This window comes from Bombina bombina, chromosome 6, assembly GCF_027579735.1.
Source record: "Bombina bombina isolate aBomBom1 chromosome 6, aBomBom1.pri, whole genome shotgun sequence".
Lineage (NCBI taxonomy): Eukaryota > Metazoa > Chordata > Amphibia > Anura > Bombinatoridae > Bombina > Bombina bombina.
In genome coordinates, this window is record NC_069504.1 from 654,304,923 (window position 1) to 654,329,280 (window position 24,358).

At 40.0% G+C, this 24,358-nt stretch overlaps 1 protein-coding gene across 2 annotated transcripts in view; it reads right to left on the reverse strand.

The window, feature by feature from the left end:
- The window catches only part of MAN2A2 (mannosidase alpha class 2A member 2), a 162,533-nt gene that overhangs the window by 118,282 nt on the left and 19,893 nt on the right, over positions 1 to 24,358 (reverse strand). The gene's annotated exons all lie outside the window — the stretch shown is intronic.

A 24,358-nucleotide genomic window follows, 5' to 3' on the forward strand; every position in this document is an offset into this window, starting at 1 on the left:
GAGCCTTAACTGCAGTAAATGCGACTGGTAGCAGGCTTATTAATAATAATACATAACTTTCAAATGTATGTTTAAAACGTTTACTGGCATGTTAATCGTTTTTTGTGAGGTACTTGGTGATAAAACTTATTGGGACTTGATTTTTACCACATGGCCATTTTTGTTTTCTGCATAGAAACAGCTTCTGAGCTTCCCCACTGTTGTAATATGAGTGGGAGGGGCCTATTTTAGCGCTTTTTTGCGCAGTAAAAATTCAGTCACAATCTGTCTACTTCATCCTCCATGATCCAGATCGTCTCTAGAGAGCTCAGGGGTCTTCAAAATCCATTTTGAGGGAGGTAATCCGGCACAGCAGTCCTGTGACAGTGTATTTGACTGTGAGAAAAACGTTAATTATATAATTGTTATCCGTTTTTGGGTACTAAGGGGTTAATCATCCATTTGCTAGTGGGTGCAATCCTTTGCTAACTTAATACATTTACTGTGAAAATTTGGTTGCTATAACTATTTTTGTTCATTGTTATTTCAACTGTGTCAGTTTTTCTGTGCTTCTTAAAGGCACAGTAACGTTTTTTATATTGCTTGTAAATTAATTTTGAAAAGTATTTCCAAGTTTGCTAGTCTCATTGCTAGTTTGTTTAAACATGTCTGACTTAGATGAATCTCTTTGTTCACTATGTTTAAAGGCCAATGTGGAGCCCAATAGAAATTTGTGTACCAATTGCATTGATGCTACTTTGAATAAAAGTCAATCTTTACATGTAAAGAAATTATCACCAGACGACGAGGGGGAAGTTATGCCGACTAACTCTCCTCACGTGTCAGTACCTGCACCTCCCGCTCAGGAGGTGCGTGATTTTGTGGCGCCAAGTACATCAGGGAGGCCCTTACAAATCACTTTGCAAGACATGGCTACTGTTATGACAGAAGTATTATCTAAGTTGCCAGATTTAAGAGGCAAGCGCGATAGCTCTGGGTTAAGGATAGAGCGCGCGGATGAGATGAGAGCCATGTCAGATACTGCGTCACAGTTTGCAGAACGTGAGGACGGAGAGCTTCATTCTGTGGGTGACGGATCTGATCCAGGGAGACTGGATTCAGAGATTTCCAATTTTAAATTTAAGCTAGAGAACCTCCGCACATTGCTAGGGGAGGTATTAGCGGCTCTGAATGATTGTAACACGGTTGCAATTCCAGAGAAATTATGTAGGTTGGATAAATACTATGCGGTACCGGTGTATACTGACGTATTTCCTATACCAAAAAGGCTTACAGAGATTATTAGCAAGGAGTGGGATAGACCTGGTGTGCCTTTTACCCCTCCTCCCATATTTAGGAAAATGTTTCCTATTGACGCCACCACACGAGACTTATGGCAGACGGTCCCTAAGGTGGAGGGAGCAGTTTCTACTTTAGCTAAGCGTACCACTATCCCGGTGGAGGATAGTTGTGCCTTTTCAGATCCAATGGATAAAAAATTAGAGGGTTACCTTAAGAAAATGTTTGTTCAACAAGGTTTTATTTTACAGCCCCTTGCATGCATTGCGCCTGTCACTGCTGCGGCAGCATTCTGGTTTGAGTCTCTGGAAGAGGCCATTCGCTCAGCTCCATTGGATGAAATAATGAACAAGCTTAAAACACTTAAGCTAGCTAACGCATTTGTTTCTGATGCCGTTGTGCATTTAACCAAACTTACGGCTAAGAACTCCGGATTCGCCATCCAAGAGCGCAGAGCGCTATGGCTTAAATCCTGGTCAGCTGACGTGACTTCTAAATCTAAATTGCTTAATATTCCTTTCAAAGGGCAGACCTTATTCGGGCCCGGCTTGAAAGAAATTATTGCTGACATTACGGGAGGTAAGGGCCATGCTCTACCTCAGGACAGGGCCAAATTAAAGGCCAAACAGTCTAATTTTCGTGCCTTTCGTAACTTCAAGGCAGGAGCAGCATCAACTTCCTCCGCTCCAAAACAGGAAGGAGCTGTTGCTCGTTACAGACAGGGCTGGAAAGTTAACCAGTCCTGGAACAGGGGCAAGCAGGCCAAGAAACCTGCTGCTGCCCCCAAAACAGCATGAAGAGAGGGCCCCCTATCCGGAAACGGATCTAGTGGGGGGCAGACTTTCTCTCTTCGCCCAGGCTTGGGCAAGAGATGTCCAGGATCCCTGGGCGTTGGAGATCATATCTCAGGGATATCTCCTGGACTTCAAAACTTCTCCTCCACGGGGGAGATTTCATCTTTCAAGGTTATCAGCAAACCAAATAAAGAAAGAGGTGTTTCTACGCTGTGTACAAGACCTCTTACTAATGGGGGTAATCCACCCAGTTCCGCGGACGGAACACGGGCAGGGATTCTATTCAAACCTATTTGTGGTTCCCAAGAAAGAGGGAACCTTCAGGCCAATCTTGGACTTAAAAATCCTAAACAAATTTCTAAGAGTTCCATCATTCAAAATGGAAACTATTCGAACCATCCTTCCCATGATCCAAGAGGGCCAGTACATGACCACAGTGGATCTAAAGGATGCCTACCTTCACATACCGATTCACAAGGACCATTACCGGTATCTGAGATTTGCCTTCCTAGACAGGCATTACCAGTTTGTAGCTCTTCCCTTCGGATTAGCTACGGCTCCAAGAATCTTTACAAAAATTCTAGGATCACTTCTGGCGGTACTAAGACCGTGAGGCATAGCGGTGACTCCGTACCTAGACGACATTCTGATACAAGCGTCAAGTTTTCAAACTGCCAAGTCTCATACAGAGATAGTTCGGGCATTTCTGAGGTCGCATGGGTGGAAGGTGAACGTGGAAAAGAGTTCTCTATTACCACTTACAAGAGTTCCCTTTCTAGGGACTCTTATAGATTCTGTAGAGATGAAAATTTACCTGACAGAGGCCAGGTTATTAAAACTTCTAAATGCTTGCCGTGTCCTTCACTCCATTCCACACCCGTCAGTAGCTCAGTGCATGGAAGTAATCGGCTTAATGGTAGCGGCAATGGACATAGTACCATTTGCGCGCCTGCATCTCAGACCGCTGCAATTGTGCATGCTAAGTCAGTGGAACGGGGATTACTCAGATTTGTCCCCCCTACTAAATCTGGATCAAGAGACCAGAGATTCTCTTCTATGGTGGCTCTCTCGGCCACATCTGTCCAAGGGGATGACCTTTCGCAGGCCAGATTGGACGATTGTAACAACAGACGCCAGCCTTCTAGGCTGGGGAGCAGTCTGGAATTCCCTGAAAGCTCAGGGATTATGGACTCAGGAGGAGAAACTCCTCCCAATAAATATTCTGGAGTTAAGAGCAATATTCAATGCTCTCCTAGCTTGGCCTCAGTTAGCAACTCTGAGGTTCATCAGATTTCAGTCGGACAACATCACGACTGTGGCTTATATCAACCATCAAGGGGGAACCAGAAGTTCCCTAGCGATGTTGGAAGTCTCAAAGATAATTCGCTGGGCAGAGTCTCACTCTTGCCACCTGTCAGCGATCTACATCCCAGGCGTGGAGAACTGGGAGGCGGATTTTCTAAGTCGCCAGACTTTTCACGGATCCAGGTCCAGGGACCTGGGAGCGGTGCTGATAGATGCTCTGACAGCCCCTTGGGTCTTCAACATGGCTTATGTGTTTCCACCATTCCCAATGCTTCCTCGTTTGATTGCCAAGATCAAACAGGAGAGAGCTTCAGTGATTCTGATAGCGCCTGCGTGGCCACGCAGGACCTGGTATGCAGACCTAGTGGACATGTCGTCCTGTCCACCGTGGTCTCTGCCTCTGAGACAGGATCTTCTAATTCAGGGTCCTTTCAAACATCCAAATCTAATTTCTCTGAGGCTGACTGCATGGAGATTGAACGCTTGATTCTATCAAAGCGTGGTTTCTCGGAGTCGGTTATTGATACCTTAATACAGGCTAGGAAGCCTGTTACCAGACAAATTTACCATAAAATATGGCGTAAATATTTACATTGGTGCGAATCCAAGAGTTACTCATGGAGTAAGGTTAGGATTCCTAGGATATTGTCCTTTCTACAAGAGGGTTTAGAAAAGGGCTTATCTACTAGTTCGTTAAAGGGACATATTTCTGCTCTGTCTATTCTTCTACACAAACGTCTGGCTGAAGTTCCAGACGTTCAGGCTTTCTGTCAGGCTTTAACTAGGATTAAGCCTGTGTTTAAGTCTGTTGCTCCGCCGTGGAGCTTAAACTTAGTTCTTAATGTTCTTCAAGGCGTTCCATTTGAACCCCTTCATTCCATTGATATCAAGTTGTTATCTTGGAAAGTTCTGTTTTTGATGGCTATTTCCTCGGCTCGGAGAGTCTCTGAGTTATCTGCCTTACATTGTGATTCTCCTTATCTGATTTTCCATTCAGGCAAGGTAGTTCTGCGTACTAAACCTGGGTTCTTACCTAAGGTAGTTACTAACAAGAATATCAATCGAGAGATTGTTGTTCCATCTCTGTGTCCTAATCCTTCTTCAAAGAAGGAACGACTTTTGCATAATCTGGACGTAGTCCGTGCCCTGAAATTCTATTTGCAGGCAACTAAGGATTTTCGTCAAACTTCTTCCCTGTTTGTCGTTTACTCTGGACAGAGGAGAGGTCAAAAGGCTTCGGCTACCTCTCTCTCTTTTTGGCTTCGTAGCATAATACGATTAGCCTATGAGACTGCTGGACAGCAGCCTCCTGAAAGGATTACAGCTCATTCTACTAGAGCTGTGGCTTCCACCTGGGCCTTTAAAAATGAGGCCTCTGTTGAACAGATTTGCAAGGCTGCGACTTGGTCTTCGCTTCACACTTTTTCAAAATTTTACAAATTTGACACTTTTGCTTCCTCAGAGGCTGTGTTTGGGAGAAAGGTACTTCAGGCAGTGGTTCCTTCCGTTTAATGTTCCTGCCTTGTCCCTCCCTTCATCCGTGTACTTTAGCTTTGGTATTGGTATTCCATAAGTAATGGATGACCCGTGGACTGACTACACTTAACAGGAGAAAACATAATTTATGCTTACCTGATAAATTCCTTTCTCCTGTAGTGTAGTCAGTCCACGGCCCGCCCTGTTTTTACGGCAGGTCTAAATTTTAATTAAACTCCAGTCACCACTGTACCCTATGGTTCCTCCTTTCTCGTATGCTTGGTCGAATGACTGAGTATGACAGGTGAGGGGAGGAGCTATATAGCAAGCTCTGCTGGGTAATTCTCTTGCAGTTTCCTGTTAGGAAGAGAAATATTCCATAAGTAATGGATGACCCGTGGACTGACTACACTACAGGAGAAAGGAATTTATCAGGTAAGCATAAATTATGTTTTTTCACATTGTATCCTTTGTTGAAAAGCATACCTAGCTAGGCTGAGGGGCAGTAGTGCACTACTGGAAGCTAGTTGTTGATTTGTGGCTGCACATATATGCCTTTTGTGATTGGCTCATCAGATGTGTTCATCTAGCTCCCAGTAGTGGATTGCTGCTCCTTCAAAGGATACCAAAAGAATGAAGCAAATTAAAGAATAGAAGTAAAGTAGATAATAGTTTGAAGTTGTATGCTCTGTCTGAATCAATTCCATGTACGTTTAACTAACTTCATGTTTCAGAGGTATAAAATTCTCCTAATAAAGTTGTGATGTGATAAAAAAAAAAAAAAAAAAAAAAAAAAGTTGGCCCTTTACAGATCATAACTGCTCTTCAGCACAAACTCAGAATAAACCCAGTTATCATGCCCATGTGCAAGTTTCTTTGGCCTATACCATGGGAAAGGTAATACCAGCTGGGTGAGTATAAAATCATCAAGTAATGCATGGATAAAGACGTAATTAAATTCAGAAGATTAAGATAGAGCAGTATCTAAACATGAAAAATTTGAAGTGTTCTTTACATTTAAATTAATACAACTGTAGCAGCAGTATTTTTCCTAGTTCCACCAACGCTCATTGGCAAACTGTGCAGAACGGATACAGGTATATTAAATTAAATATAATGTTTTTTTCAGACAAAAAATATACACTCAACGGCCACTTTATTAGGTACACCTGTTCAATTGCTTGGTAACACAAATTGCTAATCAGCCAATCACATGGCAGCAACTCAATGCATTTAGGCATCTAGACGTAGGGAAGACGACTTGCTGAAGTTCAAACCGAGCATCAGAATGGGGAAGAAAGGGGATTTAATTGATTTTGAACGTGGCATGGTTGTTGGTGCCAGATGGGCTGGTCTGAGTATTTCAAAAACTGTTGGTCTACTGGGATTTTCACGCACAACCATCTCTAGGGTTTACAGAGAATGGTCCGAAAAAGAGAAAATATCCAGTGAGCGGCAGTTGTGTGGGCGACAATGCCTTGTTGATGTCAGAGGAGAATGGGCAGATTCGTTCGAGATGATAGAAATGCAACAGTAACTCAAATAAACACTCATTACAACCAAGGCATGCAGAATACCATCTCTGAACGCACAACACATTGAACCTTGAAGCAGATGGACTACAGCAGCAGAAGACCACACCGGGTACCACTCGTGTCAGCTAAGAACAGGAAACTGAGGCTACAATTCGCACAGGCTCACCAAAATTGGAAAATAGAAGATTGGAAAAACGTTGCATGGTCTGATGAGTCTCGATTTCAGCTGCGACATTCAGATGGTAGGGTCAGAATTTGGCGTAAACATGAAAGCATGGATTATTATTATTATCGGTTATTTGTAGAGCGCCAACAGATTCCGCAACGCTATAAACAACGGCGGAGTACAACAAAACATTTATATGGATCATACAGGTAGAGGACCCTGCCAAGAGTCGCACTGTTGTAGTCAGCTCTTAAGAAGGTGATCTACAAACAGCTGGACTCTTAGGTTTGCATGCTAAGGGGGATCAGGGGATAGCAATGGAGGAGAGGAACTGGTATAAAGAAAGGTTAGTGTAGGTTGTATGCATCTCTGAACAGTAGAGTCTTTAGGCAGCACTTGAAGCTTTCAAAACTAGGGGAGAGTCTTGTGGAGCGAGGCAGAGTTCTACAAGATGGGAGCCAGTCTGAAGAAGTCCTGTAAACAGGAGTGTGAGGAGGTAACAAGAGAGGAGGAGAGTAGGAGGTCATGAGCAGAGTGAAGGGGACGGGAGGGAGAGTATCTGGAGACAAGGTCTGAGATATAGGGGGGAGCGGTGCAGTTGAGAGCTTTGTATGTCAAAGTGAGAATGTTGTGTTTAATCCTAGCGGTAAGAGGAAGCCAGTGAAGGGATTGGCAGAGAGGTGCAGTAGATGAAGAGCGACGTGTAAGGAAGATGAGCCTGGCAGAGGTATTCATTATGGATTGTAAAGGAGCTAGGCGGCAGCTGGGGAGACCAGAGAGGCCAGAGTTGCAGTAATCAAGGCGGAAAAGGAAAGGTCTAGAGAGGTTTTTAAGGTGAAAGTGGCAGGCTTTATTTAGCCAAGGACTGAATGTGAGTGAAAGAAAGATCCGAGTCAAATGTAACCCCAAGACATCAGGCATGCAGTGTAGGGGTAACGATGGTGTTGTCAACAGTTATAGAGAGATTGGGGGTGGAGATTTTGGAAGAAGGGGGCGAAATAAAGAGCTCAGTTTAGAGATTTAGCTTGAGGTAGTGAGAGGACATCCAGGAAGAGATGTGAGAAAGACAGTTAGTGACACGGGTTAGCAAGGAAGGAGATAGGTCTGGTGCAGAGAAGTAGATTTAACCGTGGGACTTAATTAGGGAACCTAATGATGACGTGTAGATTGAGAAGAGAAGGGGACCAAGGACAGAACCTTGCGGTACCCTGACAGAAAGTGGTGACGGGGCATAGGAGGCCCCAGAGAAGGCTACACTAAAGGTACAGTTTGACAGGTAGGAAGAGAACCATGAGAGGGCTGTGTCACAGATGCCGAAGGATTGGAGGGTTTGGAGCAAAAGAGGGTGGTCAAAAGTATCAAAGGCTGTGGACAGATCAAGGAGGATAAGCAGAGAGAAGTGGCCTTTTGATTTTGCTGTAAGTAGGTCATTGGTAACCTTAACGATTGCTGTCTCTGTGGAGTGATAGGGACGAAATCCAGATTGCAGTGGGTCAAGGACGGAGTTTAATGTAAGGAAATGGGATAGGCGTGCATATACTAGCTTTTTGAGAAGCTTTGAGGCAAGAAGGAGGAGGGAAATAGGGCGGTAGTTGAATGGGGAGGTTGGATCAAGGGAACGTTTTTTGAGGATAGGTGTGACCAGTTCATGTTTCAGAGATGAGGGAAATATACCGGTGCTGAGGGACAGGTTGAAAATGTGTGTGAGTATAGGGGTAAGGGTAGAAGAGAGGGAGGGGAGTAGCTATGAGGTGATAGGGTCAAGGGGACAGGTAGTGAGGTGAGAGTGCAGTATACGTGCAGAAACTTCTTCCTCAGTAACAGGGGAGAAAGAGCTAAGTTTATGGCTATGTGGGTTGTGGTTGATTGAGAGCATTTGAGAGGGTGAGAGAATGGAAGTATGTTGAGAGCCGATTTCGTTTCTGATAAAATTGATTTTGTTATTGAAGTGGCTGGCGGACAGAGAAGTTGTATTAGGAGGTGGGGGTGGGCGGAGAAGAGTATTGAAAGTGGAGAACAGACGTTTTGGCTTTGAAGAAAGATTAGAGATAAGAGTAGAGACGACTTCCGTTGGGGGTGGAGCTTTGTACTGCACGCTCCGTGTCAGAGTAGGTAGCCAACTGCCTGGAAATCACTCCCCCACTCTACGCCACTTACTGTGGCATTTGGCGTGACTTTTGCAGGAAGCCTATTCGGCTGTGTCAGCCTGCGGTTTGCACCAAAATTGGATTTTACTGTTGGCTGCTTCAGTTTCCTGATCCCTGGAAGAGACGATACCTCTAGCATGAGATGACTGCTGATGTGGCTAAGAGAGTAATGCTGACAAAGGAAGCCTTTGGGTCATAGAGACGCTGTGAAGGACCACACGTTATGAAGACCTGCACTGGACACACTGCTTGAGGACCAAGCTTCTGGTACCCAAAGGAATCTGAGTGTCACGCTCCGTCCTTGCAGTGTAAGTGGCTCTGGAGTTCACCCTGCTAAATAGCGACCAGTAAGATATCTAGCAGGCTTCAAGGATTTGTCCGTTACATCCTGCTTCAGACAATAATACTGCCTGCTGAGGTTTGCATCCTACTGAGGACCTGGTTTTTCTTTTCATCCGTAAGACCACATCTATTCTGGATATTGACAGATCTGTGTTTTGTGCTATTATTAGAGCAGTTTATATCATTGGCTAAAAAAAAAAAAAATCTATGGTGACTGCTATCCGATAAGTTAAAGCTGGATTATAATGCCTGTTAAATTTTTACCTGCTATAGTTACATAAAGAATTAACACAGGTATATGAATTGCTGTTAAATTTCTCTGCGACCTTAAATAACCATCCTAACAAAAAAGGACTACCCATGATACCTATTCATTTTTATTGTGGAACATACCTAAAAGAAATATGAAAGGGTAAATAAGAACTGTCTTCAAGCAAGCTACACTAAAGCCAGATTCCCCTAGAAGATATATATTCTCTCTCTACTTATATGAGGGGTAATCCCTCTTGCATCTTGTTTTTGCACAGGATTGACCTTCTGCCCCCAGCTTCAGACAGACATAAAAGTAGAGGTCATTGGGGACTGATATTTCTGGCCAGAGAGATTTTTTGCTAAATTATTTGGGAAACCTTACCCCTATTTACACTAAAAAGAAGGAAAAAGAAAAAAAGGGGAAGGAAGGGAAAAAAAGGGGGAAGGAAAGGAGGGTTACACTATGACTTTGGCCCTTTTTGCTCCTTGCATTATACCTTGCTCTCTTGGTTCCTGTGTGATCATTGCTATCATTTAACAAATGTAATATCAACATTGTATTAGGCTTGTGATAACATAGGAAAATTAACTAGGCTCTGTTGTATTGTATGGCATTTGCTATTCGATTTTATGTATAAACTTGCCTGTACCATAATTATTAGAACATAAATCAAAAATGCCAGAATATATTCCTTCTTATTAGGGGGTTTGTCAAGAAATATGCTATATACAGTATGTGTTCAATCCCTGGACATCTAGCTTTATAGGTTGTGTCCAGGAGACAGTATAGCTGGCAATTGACAGGTATATTCCCACATAAGAATATCCTAGTTCTTATTGTTCCTCTGCCGACTGCTTTCAATACTTTTCTAAGGAAAGGGAATAAGTCTTGTTTTTGTTTTTTCTTCTCTATCGCCAGACATCTATAATTTTGGGACACAGACTTGGTTCTCTTTACATAACTTTTCTATTTAATAAATACAGGCCAATGTCACCATTTTAACTACTCACGTACTCCTCCGTTAGGAATTGTCCTCCCCTACCCAGGGAAGATCTTTAATTACTCTTTCTTTAAAAAAAAAAAAAAAAAAAAGAGATAAGAGTAGAGAAGTAATGTTGCTTATAGAGATTAAGGGCAGAATAGTAGGAGTTCAAGATGAATTTGTAACGAAGAAAATCAACTGAACTCCGAGATTTTCTCCAGTGCCGCTCAGCAGTGCGGTAACATCTGCGTACGTACCGTGTCAGAGGAGTATGCCAGGGCTGAGGACGAGGATGTGTGATTTCCGAGCTGTAGTAAGAGGGGCCAGATTGTCAAAGACGGATGTAAGAGTGGAATTATAGTGACTGATAGATTAGTCAGGGCAGGAAAAGGATAAGGATGAGAGGAGAGGTTTGAGGCAATTAGCAAGCTGTTGCTGATCTTATGACATAATGCTTCTGTGAAGTTTGGTGTGAGGAGTAGAAGGAGGGAGAGTTGTAGGGAGGGATGATATGTTGCAAGTAAGATGGTGGTCAGAAAGAGGAAAAGGGGAGTTTGTGAAGTTTGAAATAGTGCATCAATAGCTAAGGGAGTGACCGTCTTTGTGAGTGGGAGAATCTGTCCATTGTGACAAACCGAAAGAGGAAGTGAGTTGCAGAAGCTGTGTTGCAGAGGAGGCAGTGGGATTGTCAAGAGGGATGTTGAATTTGCCAAGAATGAGGGAAGGAGTGTCTGAGCAAAGGAAATAAAGGTAGCCAGGCAGCCAAGAGATCTAGAAATTGAGTTGAGGAGCCAGGGGGTCGGTATATGACTGCAACACGTATAGAGAAGGGAGAGAATAAGTGAATCATGTTGGTTTCGAATGAGGAAAATGTGAGGGAAGAAATGGGTTGTATTTGTTGAAAGGTGCAACGGGAGGAAAGTAAAATATCTACACCTCCTTGTCTATTACCAGACCTAGGAGTGTGGCTGAAGTGGAGACCCCCATGTGATGCTGTGTCTAGGGGAGAGAGCCAGGTTTCTGTTAGGGCCAGAAGGTTGAGGGAGCGGGAGATAAAGAGGTTATGTATAGAAGTGAGCTTGTTGCAAACAGAGCGAGAGTTCCAGAGTGCACAAGTGAAAGGGGTAGTGGCTTTAGATGCCTTGTATCAATGGTTCAGGCTGGTGGTGGAGGTGTAATGCTGTGGGGGATATTTTATTGGCACCTTAGTACCAATTGAGCATTGTTTAAACTACATGGCCTAGCTGAGTATTGTTGCTGACCATGTCCATCCCTTTATGACTAGTGTAGGACATGTCCATCCCTATATGACTAGTGTGTTCTGATGGCTACTTCCAGCAGGATAATGCACCATGTCCCAAAGCTCAAATCATCTCAAACTGGTTTCTTGAACATGACAATGAGTTCACTGTACTCCAATGGCCTCCACAGTCACCATATCTCAATCCAATAGAGCACCTTTGGGATGTGGTGGAACGGGAGATTTGCATCATGGATGTGCAGTCGACAAATCTGCAGCAAGTGCGTGATGCTATCATGTTAATATGGAACAAAATCTCTGAGGAATTTTTCCAACACCTTGTTAATTCTATGCCACAAAGAATTAAGGCAGCTCTGAAGGCAAAAGAGCGTCCAACCTGATAATAGCAAGGGGTACCTAATAAAGTGGCCAGTGAGTGTGTGTGCGTATATGTATATATTATATATATATATATATATATAGATATAGATATAGATATAGATATATATAGAGAGAGAGAGAGAGAGAGAGAGAGAATGTATATTATTGGACATAGAAACATAGGCCTAGATTTGGAGTTTGGCGGTAGCCGTGAAAACCAGTGTTAGAGGCTCCTAACGCTGGTTTTAGGCTACCTCCGGTATTTGGAGTCACTCAAAAAAGGGTCTAACGCTCACTTTTCAGCCGCGACTTTTCCATACCGCAGATCCCCTTACGTAAATTGCGTATCCTATCTTTTCAATGGGATTTTTCTAACTCCGGTATTTAGAGTCGTGTCTGAAGTGAGCGTTAGAAATCTAACGACAAAACTCCAGCAGCAGAAAAAAGTCAGTAGTTAAGAGCTTTCTGGGCTAACGCCGGTTTATAAAGCTCTTAACTACTGTGCTCTAAAGTACACTAACACCCATAAACTACCTATGTACCCCTAAACCGAGGTCCCCCCACATCGCCGCAACTCGATTACATTTTTTAACCCCTAATCTGCCGACCGCCACCTACGTTATCCTTATGTACCCCTAATCTGCTGCCCCTAACACCGCCGACCCCTATATTATATTTATTAACCCCTAGTCTGACCCCCACAATGTCGCCGCCAGCTACCTACACTTATTAACCCCTAATCTGCCGTCCGCACGCCATCGCCAGCTACATTATCCCTATGTACCCCTAATCTGCTGCCCTAACATCGTCGACCCCTATATTATATTTATTAACCCCTAACCTGCCCCCCACAACGTCGCCGCCACCTACCTACAATAATTAACCCCTAATCTGCCGACCGCAAAGAGCCGCCAGCTACATTATAGCTATGTACCCCTAATCTGCTGCCCCTAACACCGCCGACCCCTATATTATATTTATTAACCCCTAACCTGCCCTCCCTAACATCGCCGACACCTAACTTCAATTATTAACCCCTAATCTGCTGACCGAATCTCGCCGCTATTCTAATAAATGTATTAACCCCTAAAGCTAAGTCTAACCCTAACACTAACACCCCCCTAAGTTAAATATAATTTTAATCTAACGAAATTAATTAACTCTTATTAAATAAATTATTCCTATTTAAAGCTAAATACTTACCTGTAAAATAAATCCTAATATAGCTACAACATAAATTATAATTATATTATAGCTATTTTAGGATTAATATTTATTTTACAGGTAACTTTGTAATTATTTTAACCAGGTACAATAGCTATTAAATAGTTAAGAACTATTTAATAGTTACCTAGTTAAAATAATAACAAAATTACCTGTAAAATAAATCCTAACCTAAGTTACAATTAAACCTAACACTACACTATCATTAAATTATTTAAATAAAATATCTACAATTACCTACAATTAAACCTAACACTACACTATCAATACATTAATTAAATACAATATCTACAAATAACTACAATGAAATAAACTAACTAAAGTACAAAAAATAAAAAAGAACTAAGTTACAAAAAATAAAAAAATATTTACAAACATAAGGAAAATCGTACAACAATTTTAAACTAATTACACCTACTCTAAGCCCCCTAATAAAATAACAAAGCCCCCCAAAATAAAAAATGCCCTACCCTATTCTAAATTACTAAAGTTCAAAGCTCTTTTACCTTACCAGCCCTGAACAGGGCCCTTTGCGGGGCATGCCCCAAAAGTTCAGCTCTTTTGCCTGTAAAAAAAAACATACAATACCCCCCCCCAACATTACAACCCACCACCCACATACCCCTAATCTAACCCAAACCCCCCTTAAATAAACCTAACACTAAGCCCCTGAAGATCATCCTACCTTGTCTTCACCATACCAGGTTCACCGATCCGTCCTGGCTCCAAAATCTTCATCCAACCCAAGCGGGGGCTGGCGATCCATCTTCCGGCGGCTGAAGAGGTCCAGAAGAGGCTCCAAAGTCTTCATCCTATCCGGGAAGAAGAGTAGATCCGGACCGGCAACCATCATCTTCCAAGCGGCATCTTCTATCTTCATCCGATGAGGACCGGCTCCATCCTGAAGACCTCCACCGCGGACCCATCTTCATCCGGCGACGTCCAACTGAAGAATGACGGTTCCTTTAAGGGATGTCATCCAAGATGGCGTCCCTCAAATTCCGATTGGCTGATAGGATTCTATCAGCCAATCGGAATTAAGGTAGGAATATTCTGATTGGCTGATGGAATCAGCCAATCAGAATCAAGATCCAATCAGCCAATCAGATTGAACTTGATTCTGATTGGCTGATTACAAAGTTACCTGTAAAATAAATATTAATCCTAAAATAGCTATAATATAATTATAATTTATAGTGTAGCTATATTAGGATTTATTTTACAGGTAAGTATTTAGCTTTAAATAGGAATAATTTATTTAATAAGAGATAATTAATTTCGTTAGATGTAAATTATATTTAACTTAGGGGGGTGTTAGTGTTAGGGTTAGACTTAGCTTTAGGGGTTAATACATTTATTAGAATAGCGGTGAGCTCCAGTCGGCAGATTAGGGGTTAATAATTGAAGTTAGGTGTCGGCGATGTTAGGGAGGGCAGATTAGGGGTTAATAAATATAATATAGGGGTCGGTGATGTTAGGGCAGCAGATTAGGGGTACATAGGGATAATGTAAGTAGCGGCGGTTTACGGAGCGGCAGATTATGGGTTAAAAATAATATACAGGGGTCAGCGATAGCGGGGGCGGCAGATTAGGGGTTAATAAGTGTAAGGTTAGGGGTGTTTAGACTCGGGGTACATGTTAGAGTGTTAGGTGCAGACGTAGGAAGTGTTTCCGCATAGCAAACAATGGGGCTGCGTTAGGAGCTAAACGCGGCTTTTTTTGCAGGTGTTAGGTTTTTTTTCAGCTCAAACAGCCCCATTGTTTCCTATGGGGGAATCGTGAACGAGCACGTTTTTGAGGCTGGCCGCGTCCGTAAGCAACTCTGGTATCGAGAGTTGAAGCTGCGTTAAATATGCTCTACGCTCCTTTTTTGGAGCCTAACGCAGCCTTTATGTGGACTCTCAATACCAGAGTTATTTTTATGGTGCGGCCAGAAAAAAGCCGGCGTTAGCTACGCGGGTCCTTACCGACAAAACTCTAAATCTAGCCGATAGTCTTTTAGGAATGACAGTCAAGTGTTCTCTCTGTGCTGACGTTTCTGCTCCCTGTATTTGCATTTATGGGAAACTAAGGATATAGGGATATTATTACTATTAATCAATAGAAAAATAGGCGGCACTCCAAAGGCTTCTGATACAAAAAAGAACACTTCTTTATTTCATAATTTAAAAATAAACACTCGTAGTGCTAAACATGTTAAGAGGAGGAGGAGACATTACATGTTTCGTGCACTTAATCATAGGCTTAACCTCCTACACTTAAGGGGAGAGCTTTATACCGGCCACAGCCAATCAACAAAAGCAACCAAATGGTTGCCATATCAACGGCTATATACAGAAACAAAGCCAACCCCTAAACCAACGTGCAGCATAAGTACATAAATGTCGATAAAAACATAACATTTTTTGTATTATAACAATACAATATTAAATATCCAAACCAACAAATCTGGTCTGACAATGTACTCATTTTAGACCTCAACAATCTAATAAAAATATTAGTAATAACAGTAATAATAGTACTAAACTCTTAATGCCCAATTTTTTGTCTCATGGAAAGATGTATAAGTATATGTATATACCTCAGAACCCTGAACAAGGTTGTTATTGAAAAATTCATTTGAAAATACATCAGCGCAATCATGCAATGTTTAAGGACACCAAAAATTACAACATTGTATATTATTAATATTATTAGTATTGGTATTATTGGTAATAACAATTCTATGAATATTAAATTTATTATTCATTTTTAAAAATAGATTTTTTAAAGAAATGTAACTTTATATATTAAATTACATTATATTATTATTATTTTTAGAATTATTAGTTAATTATATGATAATAGTATTAATATATATTTTTAAACTAATAGCGTGTAATTCACCTACAAAATGTTCAGGATTATAAATTAATTGAATTATTTCCCTAAAGAAAGCGCTTACATGTGTTTTTATAAAAGAATCAATTTAGTTTGAATGTTTTTTTTAAAGAATGTAAATGTATTTAAATTATAACACAAATGTATGTACAATTTGTGCACTTTGAATGTGGACCAATGGGGGATTCCCTGTAAAAGAAAGCACCAACCGGCGTGAAACGCGTCAGATGACGTTACTCCTACCCTTGTCTTTCTGATATCCGTGAGTGTGTATGTACACAGATCCTGTGTGAACTTTTAACGTATATTCTAAGAAATTTTCTACAATTGTTTTACCAAAGTGCTAGTGCATAGTGTTTCTATCTCAGCCAAGTATTGTTTGCTACTACTATTTCTTCATTTAGGACTATTTATACCAATGCTTGTGGGAGTTTTTTCTTTTAGCTATATATGTTCAGACCGGTCTGCTCAAAGTGGAAATCTTCACGTCGAGTGTCGGATCCTGGATGCACAGACTGCCACACGCTGTATGGACGCCAGCGTCTAAACCCCAAAGCTAAGTAAACCACTAACCGTACCCTTTCTCAAGCCAATATATATATTTCCATTTCATATGGCTGTGAGAACATTTGTGACTGCCAGTAAACACCTTGTAATTACAAGACACTGTTGTCTTTATAGCATATCAGCCAAGTCTAAATATTTATATTATTATCTTGTTTGCTGCCTTTGTATTTCAATAGCAACCCCCCACCATTTGCCTTATTTGGAGGAGCAAATCCAGGCTTGAGTTTGCAGACAAAAAGACTAACCATGGTCATTATTTTAGTACATTGTTTAGTAGTCTGCTACCTGTTAATTAGGGAAATATATGTAGCAAAGTTAGTCTAGATAAGTCTGCAGTATGAATTTACAGTTCTGAGCTAAAATTAGATGAAAAAAACCCAACAGAAAATAGTGAGATAAATTTTGTTTGATTAATTTTGTTAAAAAAATTCCTGCTATAAAAAGCAGTGGTGCAGATCCTTTATGTTAGTACTCAGAATCTCATTTACCAATCCTGATAAAGTAAGGAGATTTAGCTTTAAAGGGACATTAAACACTTTGAGATGGTAATATAAACTGATAAATTGTATAAATAAATAAAAAAGTTTGCAATATACTTTCATTATTTATTTTGTCCCCTTTTCCTGTAATTACATTCTGAAATTGTGAGCTTTTCAGTTGCTGTTAGAAATGGAGGTGCAGAACACTGTTCTATTCCACACAGCCATTGGCTGCACACTCTAGTGACCTATATATAACTATAATTGGCCACAGCAGAGAAGGTAACCTAAGTTACAACATGGCAGCTGCCATTGTTTTATAGACACTAAAACTTTATACTTATTTTGACAATATTTAAACAGCTATTGAAATTTTAAAAAATACATCTACATGTTATTCTCAGACTAATCTTTTCTTTGCATACATCATTCTATCTAGCATTTGTTTAGTGTTTAATGTCCCGTTAATGCTTTAAACGTGCGAGCTGAGCAACAAAGTATGTTCCTCTTGGATATATATGTGTAATGAAATATTCCTGTAAGCAGCTAGATGGTGAAATTGACTCTTCTAATGCGATGGCTATAGTTGCATTATATAATATAATAATGTGTTGATGAAAATGTGATATCCGATTGAGGATTTAACCCCTTAGTGTCCAGACCACTTTTCAATTTGTTGACCGTCTGGGACCAAGGCTATTTTTGCATTTCTGCGGTTTTTGTGTTTAGCTGTTATTTTCCTCTTACTCATTTACTGTACCCACACATATTATATACAGTTTTTCTCGCCATTAAATGGAATTTCTAAAGATACCATTATTTTCATCATATCTTATAATTTACTATAAAAAAAATATATAAAATATGAGGAAAAAAATGGAACACACACACTTTTTCTAACTTTGACCCCCAAAATCTGTTACACATCTACAATCACAAAAAAACACCCATGCTAAATAGTTTCTAAATTTTGTCCTGAGTTTATAAATACACAATGTTTACACGTTCTTTGCTTTTTTTGTAAGTTATAGGGCAATAAATACAAGTAGCACTTTGCTATTTCCAAACCACTTTTTTTTCAAAAATTAGCGCTAGTTACATTGGAACACTGATGTCTGTCAGGAATCCCTAAATCTCCCTGGACATGTATATATATTTTTTTTAGAAGGCATCCCAGAGTATTGATCTAGGCCCATTTTGGTATATTTCATGCCACCATATCACCGCCAAATGCGATCAAATAAAACTCAAAAAAATGAATATAAATATATTGAGAAAGGCCCAGCTTTGGGGCCGAAACGCGTTGATGTACATGTTATAAGTAGTCACTGCTCGAGTTTACATATAGGGTAAGCCTATTTTCAACTAAGTTTATATTCATATTAGCGTTATATGTTATTTTTGTTTTTCACAGGTACTGCAGTTTTTGGATCCTATTGGATTTCTTATTCACTTTTTTCACTTGATTCACTTTTCCCCAAATCTTTTTTATTTTTATTTTTTATTTTATCATATATTTTTTATAACCATCTTTATTTTGATTTTTGATTTCTTGGATAACCCCTCATACACAAAGGATTAATTGGATTCACAAGGGCACCAGATCTGTTACACAGGACATTTGTTAAGGATATCATCACTTATTAAGACTTTTTTTATATAATTTGGGACTTTTAATACACATTTTTTTTGTGTTTATATGTTTTGGTATTCCCCACTCTCCTGAGGGGCACTTACTCTATTGTTTTTAACTATTTTTTAATTGAATTCTTATATGTACATAGGGTACCCTAGTTTATGTGAATGTAATAAATGTATTTTAATAATTTAATATTATTCTGTTATTCCGATACTTTAGCTGGTGCTCCCTCTTTCTATTTTTATGGTGTGTACGTGGAAAAGTGGGTTATGGTAATTTTTCTATTTTAGATATAGTGATTTTGCAATTTTGTGCGGTCTGTAAAAAAACGAAAATAAAATTGTTTTTTAAAGAGTGCTGAATCTCCTTACTTTATCAGGATTGCTAAATGAGATACTGGGGGGTAGATTTATCAAATGTTGGGCGGACATGATCCGCCGTAGCTGTCAGCATTTATCATTGCAAATCATTTCTGGTGAAATGCTTGTGCAATGCCGCCCCCTGTACATTCACGGCCAATCAGCTTCTAGCAGTAAGTGTCAATCCCCACGATTGTATCTGATCGGGATGATTGCAGTCCGCCACCTCAGACCGCTGCTTCTTAACTTAAGTTTCTGGCGAGCCGGAAATTTCGGGGGTAGATTGCAGCATCCGCTGCTTGATAAATCTACCCCTGAGTCTTTTTCTTATTTTTGGTTGTATATAAATTATATGCAAAGGAGGGAAAAACAACAAAAGTAAAACAAATACAAAGTTATTTTAATATGTATAACTACACATTTTATATTAAAATCTCAAGGTGTTTACTATCACACACACACAGGGCTTGAAATTTCCAAGTGGTTCCCGGACGACTAAGAAAAAAAGAAAAATTTCTAGGTCGTCCTCTGCAATTTCTACCTTTAACATTGAGTGGATTACTAACCTTTCTCCCTCTGGGCTATATATATATATATATATATATATATATATATATATATATATATATATATATACACACATACACACACACACACATATATATATATATATATATATATATATATATATATATATATATATATATATACACATATATATATATATATATATATATATATATATACACACATATATATATATATATATATATATATATATACACATATATATATATATATATATATATATATACATATATACACACATATATATATATATATATACACACATACATACATATATATATATATACACACACACATATACATATACACACACAGTATATAAAAGCGTAAATTAGCCGGTGGCCCAGCACTCCAACCTAGGTGTTGTACCGACCGGGGTGCAGTCCTCAAATGAAACTGGTATAAATGATATGGGTTTATTCTGTTGGTATCAGAATTTAATTTTAAAAAAGTGTAAATTATATATCCATTTTCTCGTCTGGGAGTACGGCTTAATAGCCGTCTAATTATATGTTTTTGTCTTGAGGAAGGCTCATATAGGAGCCGAAACATCAACTATGACTTTTTGTAAATTAAATTCTGATACCTTCAGAATAAACTAATTTATAATTTGAAACAAATATCCTGAGAGTGCCCTTCTTTACCAATTATATATATATATATATATATATATATATATATATATATTATAATATAATCCAATTAGCACATGTTCCAGCACTCCAGCTTCAAATAATGATAAAGCACCTGGGTGCAATCCTCAATGAGATGTAGATAAGAACTAGGAAAGGGAGGGCACTCTCAGGATTTATATAATTTGCATATAAGCAATCAAAGTCAATTTATTGTTTTTGACAACAACATTAGTAAGTCATAGGAATAGGTCGACGTTTCGGGTTACGTAGAAGCCTTCATCAAGACAAGTGAACAACTGTCAAACAAAGGAGAAAGAAAAAACAACCAAAATTGAAAACACAGAACATAATAATAATACATGATCCCACCACCAAACTGTTTGCAAACTGAAAAATAAAAATGAAAATAAACAAACCAAAAGAAAAGAATAAAAACAAGGCATACCCACAAATATAAGGCTAGGAGATTCAACAATATTGTACCCACTAAACTCTCAATCCACAATGGACATGCACTGATGAAGCCATGACTTAATTTGAGATAAAAACAAGAGAGTACTCACAGCATACAGGTGAGACACCATACAGATGAAAATTTAGGCCTACGAAAGTCCAACACATGGTGGACTGCCCTGTAGTTCACAGACCCACAAAGCAAAACATGTCAGTCCCTAAACATAATAATCAACTACCAAGGGCTAAAAGGCCGCAAACCATATCATATGGTATACTTCTAATGCGTCCACTCGGACTGGCACATCATGGTCAAATAGCAAACCATTTTTATTATGCTTTCTAGATTAAAACAAAGAGAGGTAAGCCCGCCAAGCCCCGCTCATCAGAATGCCACATCCCATTTATATTGCAGTGATAGCCAATAAGATGCTACACAGCTTCCTAAGCAGTAAGATGTGCTACTATCAAGTCTACTGGTAACATCACCCATGCGTTTAATTCAACCCTGGGGACAAACTTAAAATGAAGCAATAAGTAAATTACTGAATTAAAAGAAAACAATCTATTTGAACGCCCGCAGTGTGCACAAACCAGCGCTGTATAATTACGAAGATGTATCAAGTGTAGTACCTATTAGCCACATAACTTGCAATAAGACACAGTATGCATTAGTCTCACTAAGCCCCAACAACTGGAAATTCAAATACGTCCACAAACATATGAACACAGTGGTTATGCACTCGTAGCACCAGAGCATAAACATATATATCACAACCATAATTGACAGAGGTGACAGCCATGCAAAAAAGATGTGTTTAACAAAATAGACCCGTATCATGTAGCTATATTCTACTGACAACCTATCACTGCAGATCCATCAGGAATATCAGACTCCGGTTTCATTAGTGCAAACCCCTCAATCGCTGTGATATATAACCAGACCGTGATCATCTAATAAACATAACACACCCCCACTCAACTGAATGTGGCGCCTACGGCCATTAAGTAAGTCATTAAGAACCCCCATATGATAGACCACAATCACAAGAAACAGCCTTATACATTACCTCATATCGGCGACTTACAGCCGCATACAACCACACCGGTAGGATAGAATACCGCTGTCCAGAACCGGAAGCTATTTATGTCATCACATCCTGGTTCTCATTGGTCAGCCACTGGGGTGTGTCAATGCAACACATAGAACAGCTGAGTCAGTTACGGATAAGTGATACCAATGCTGGATATATTAATTACACAGATAGTTGCTGTGATCAACTACTACCGAGTCAGCAGGTGCCTAGAGGCTGGAGCTAGCAATGGAACAGATGTATAAAACATATTAGAGAAGGGATGTGACACGTATTATATCCACAATGAAGCGCAAAACAGCGTCTGCAATAAAGACATAAGTTCATAGTCAAAGACATTGCCAATTGTATAATGATATGTTCAAATCAATACAGATACATGGGGTGCATCAGCCAATAGGAACAAGACCTATAGTTACAGGGCTAAGAGGGGGAAAGCCTGCTAAGCCAACATCCCTAGATCAGTACTCATAGAAAAAGACCATGATATAACACCCACCGAAGTACTGCACTAAGGTGCCAAGATGGCAGTACAAGAACTACTATTCAAAATTTAGGATACGTATAGGAAACCCATCCAGTGCACCTTCAAAGCAGAGAGGGGGGCATAGGCCAAAAATATGAATACAGAATACTGGCAGGAGTTAGAGAGAAACATACACAGAATATGCCATAACATGTTTATAGCCAAATTAGTAAAACACAGAATAATCTAAATGCATATTGAGTCCATGAGGGCTAAGTGTATTCAGCCGATATATCCAGCGGCTTTCACAGCATAATAGTTCATTATGTCTGTTGCCACCCCTTCTGGGGGGGGATCACCATGTCAATGAGCATTGCTTTCAAAGATGACACTGAATGTTTGTGCTCCAGGAAGTGGCGTGCCATAGGCTAGTCTGAGCTGCCATCCTTCAGTGCAGCCCTGATGGCACTTTTGTGATTGGCTAGCCTCTCCCTGAAGGTAGTGGTAGTCTTTCCGACATAATACCTGCCACAGGGGCAAGTCAAGAAGTAGACCACAAACTGAGAAGTACAAGTTAGGCGGTGCCTTATCAAGTAAGTCTTATTTGTATGGTGGAACTTAGGACCAGTTAGCAATGAGTTACACGTCACACAATTACTACATTATATATAATATGTGTCGCATCCCTTCTCTAATATGTTTTATACATCTGTTCCATTGCTAGCTCCAGCCTCTAGGCACCTGCCGACTCGGTAGTAGTTGATCACGGCAACTATCTGTGTAATTAATATATCAAGCATTGGTATCACTTATCCGTAACTGACTCAGCTGTTCTATGTGTTACACTGACACACCCCAGTGGCTGACCAATGAGAGCCAGGATGTGATGACATAAATAGCTTCCGGTTCTGGACAGCGGTATTCTATCCTACCGGTGTGGTTGTATGCGTCTGTAAGTCGCCGATATGAGGTAATGTATAAGGCTGTTTCTTGTGATTGTGGTCTATCATATGGGGGTTCTTAATGACTTACTTAATGGCCGTAGGCGCCACATTCAGTTGATTGGGGGTGTGTTATGTTTATTAGATGATCACGGTCTGGTTATATATCACAGCGATTGAGGGGTTTGCACTAATGAAACCGGAGTCTGATATTCCTGATGGATCTGCAGTGATAGGTTGTCAGTAGAATATAGCTACATGATACGGGTCTATTTTGTTAAACACATCTTTTTTGCATGGTTGTCACCTCTGTCAATTATGGTTGTGATATATATGTTTATGCTCTGGTGCTACGAGTGCATAACCACTGTGTTCATATGTTTGTGGACGTATTTGAATTTCCAGTTGTTGGGGCTTAGTGAGACTAATGCATACTGTGTCTTATTGCAAGTTATGTGGCTAATAGGTACTACGCTTGATACATCTTCGTAATTATACAGCACTGGTTTGTGCACACTGCGGGCGTTCAAATAGATTGTTTTCTTTTAATTCAGTAATTTACTTATTGCTTCATTTTAAGTTTGTCCCCAGGGTTGAATTAAACGCATGGGTGATGTTACCAGGAGATTTGATAGTAGCACATCTTACTGCTTAGGAAGTCGTGTAGCATCTTATCGGCTATCACTGCAATATAAATGGGATGTGGCACTCTGATGAGCAGGGCTTGGCAGGCTTACCTCTCTTTGTTTTAATCTAGAAAGCATAACAAAAATGGTTTGCTATTTTACAAACAGCTTGTGCAATTATGGCATAAATGGTTGTAATTTTTTCTCTGGGATCCCCTTTGTTCAGAAATAGCAGACATATATGGCTTTGACGTTGCTTTTTGGTAATTAGAAGGCCGCTAAATGCCACTGCGCAACACACGTGTATTATGCCCGGCAGTGAAGGGGTTAATTAGGGAGCTTTTTGGGGTAATTTTAGCTTTAGTGTAGTGTAGTAGACAACCCAAAGTATTGATCTAGGCCCATTTTGGTATATTTCATGCCACCATTTCACCGCGAAATGCGATCAAATAAAAAAACACGTTACATTTTCCCAAATTTTAGGTTTCTCACTGAAATCATTTACAAA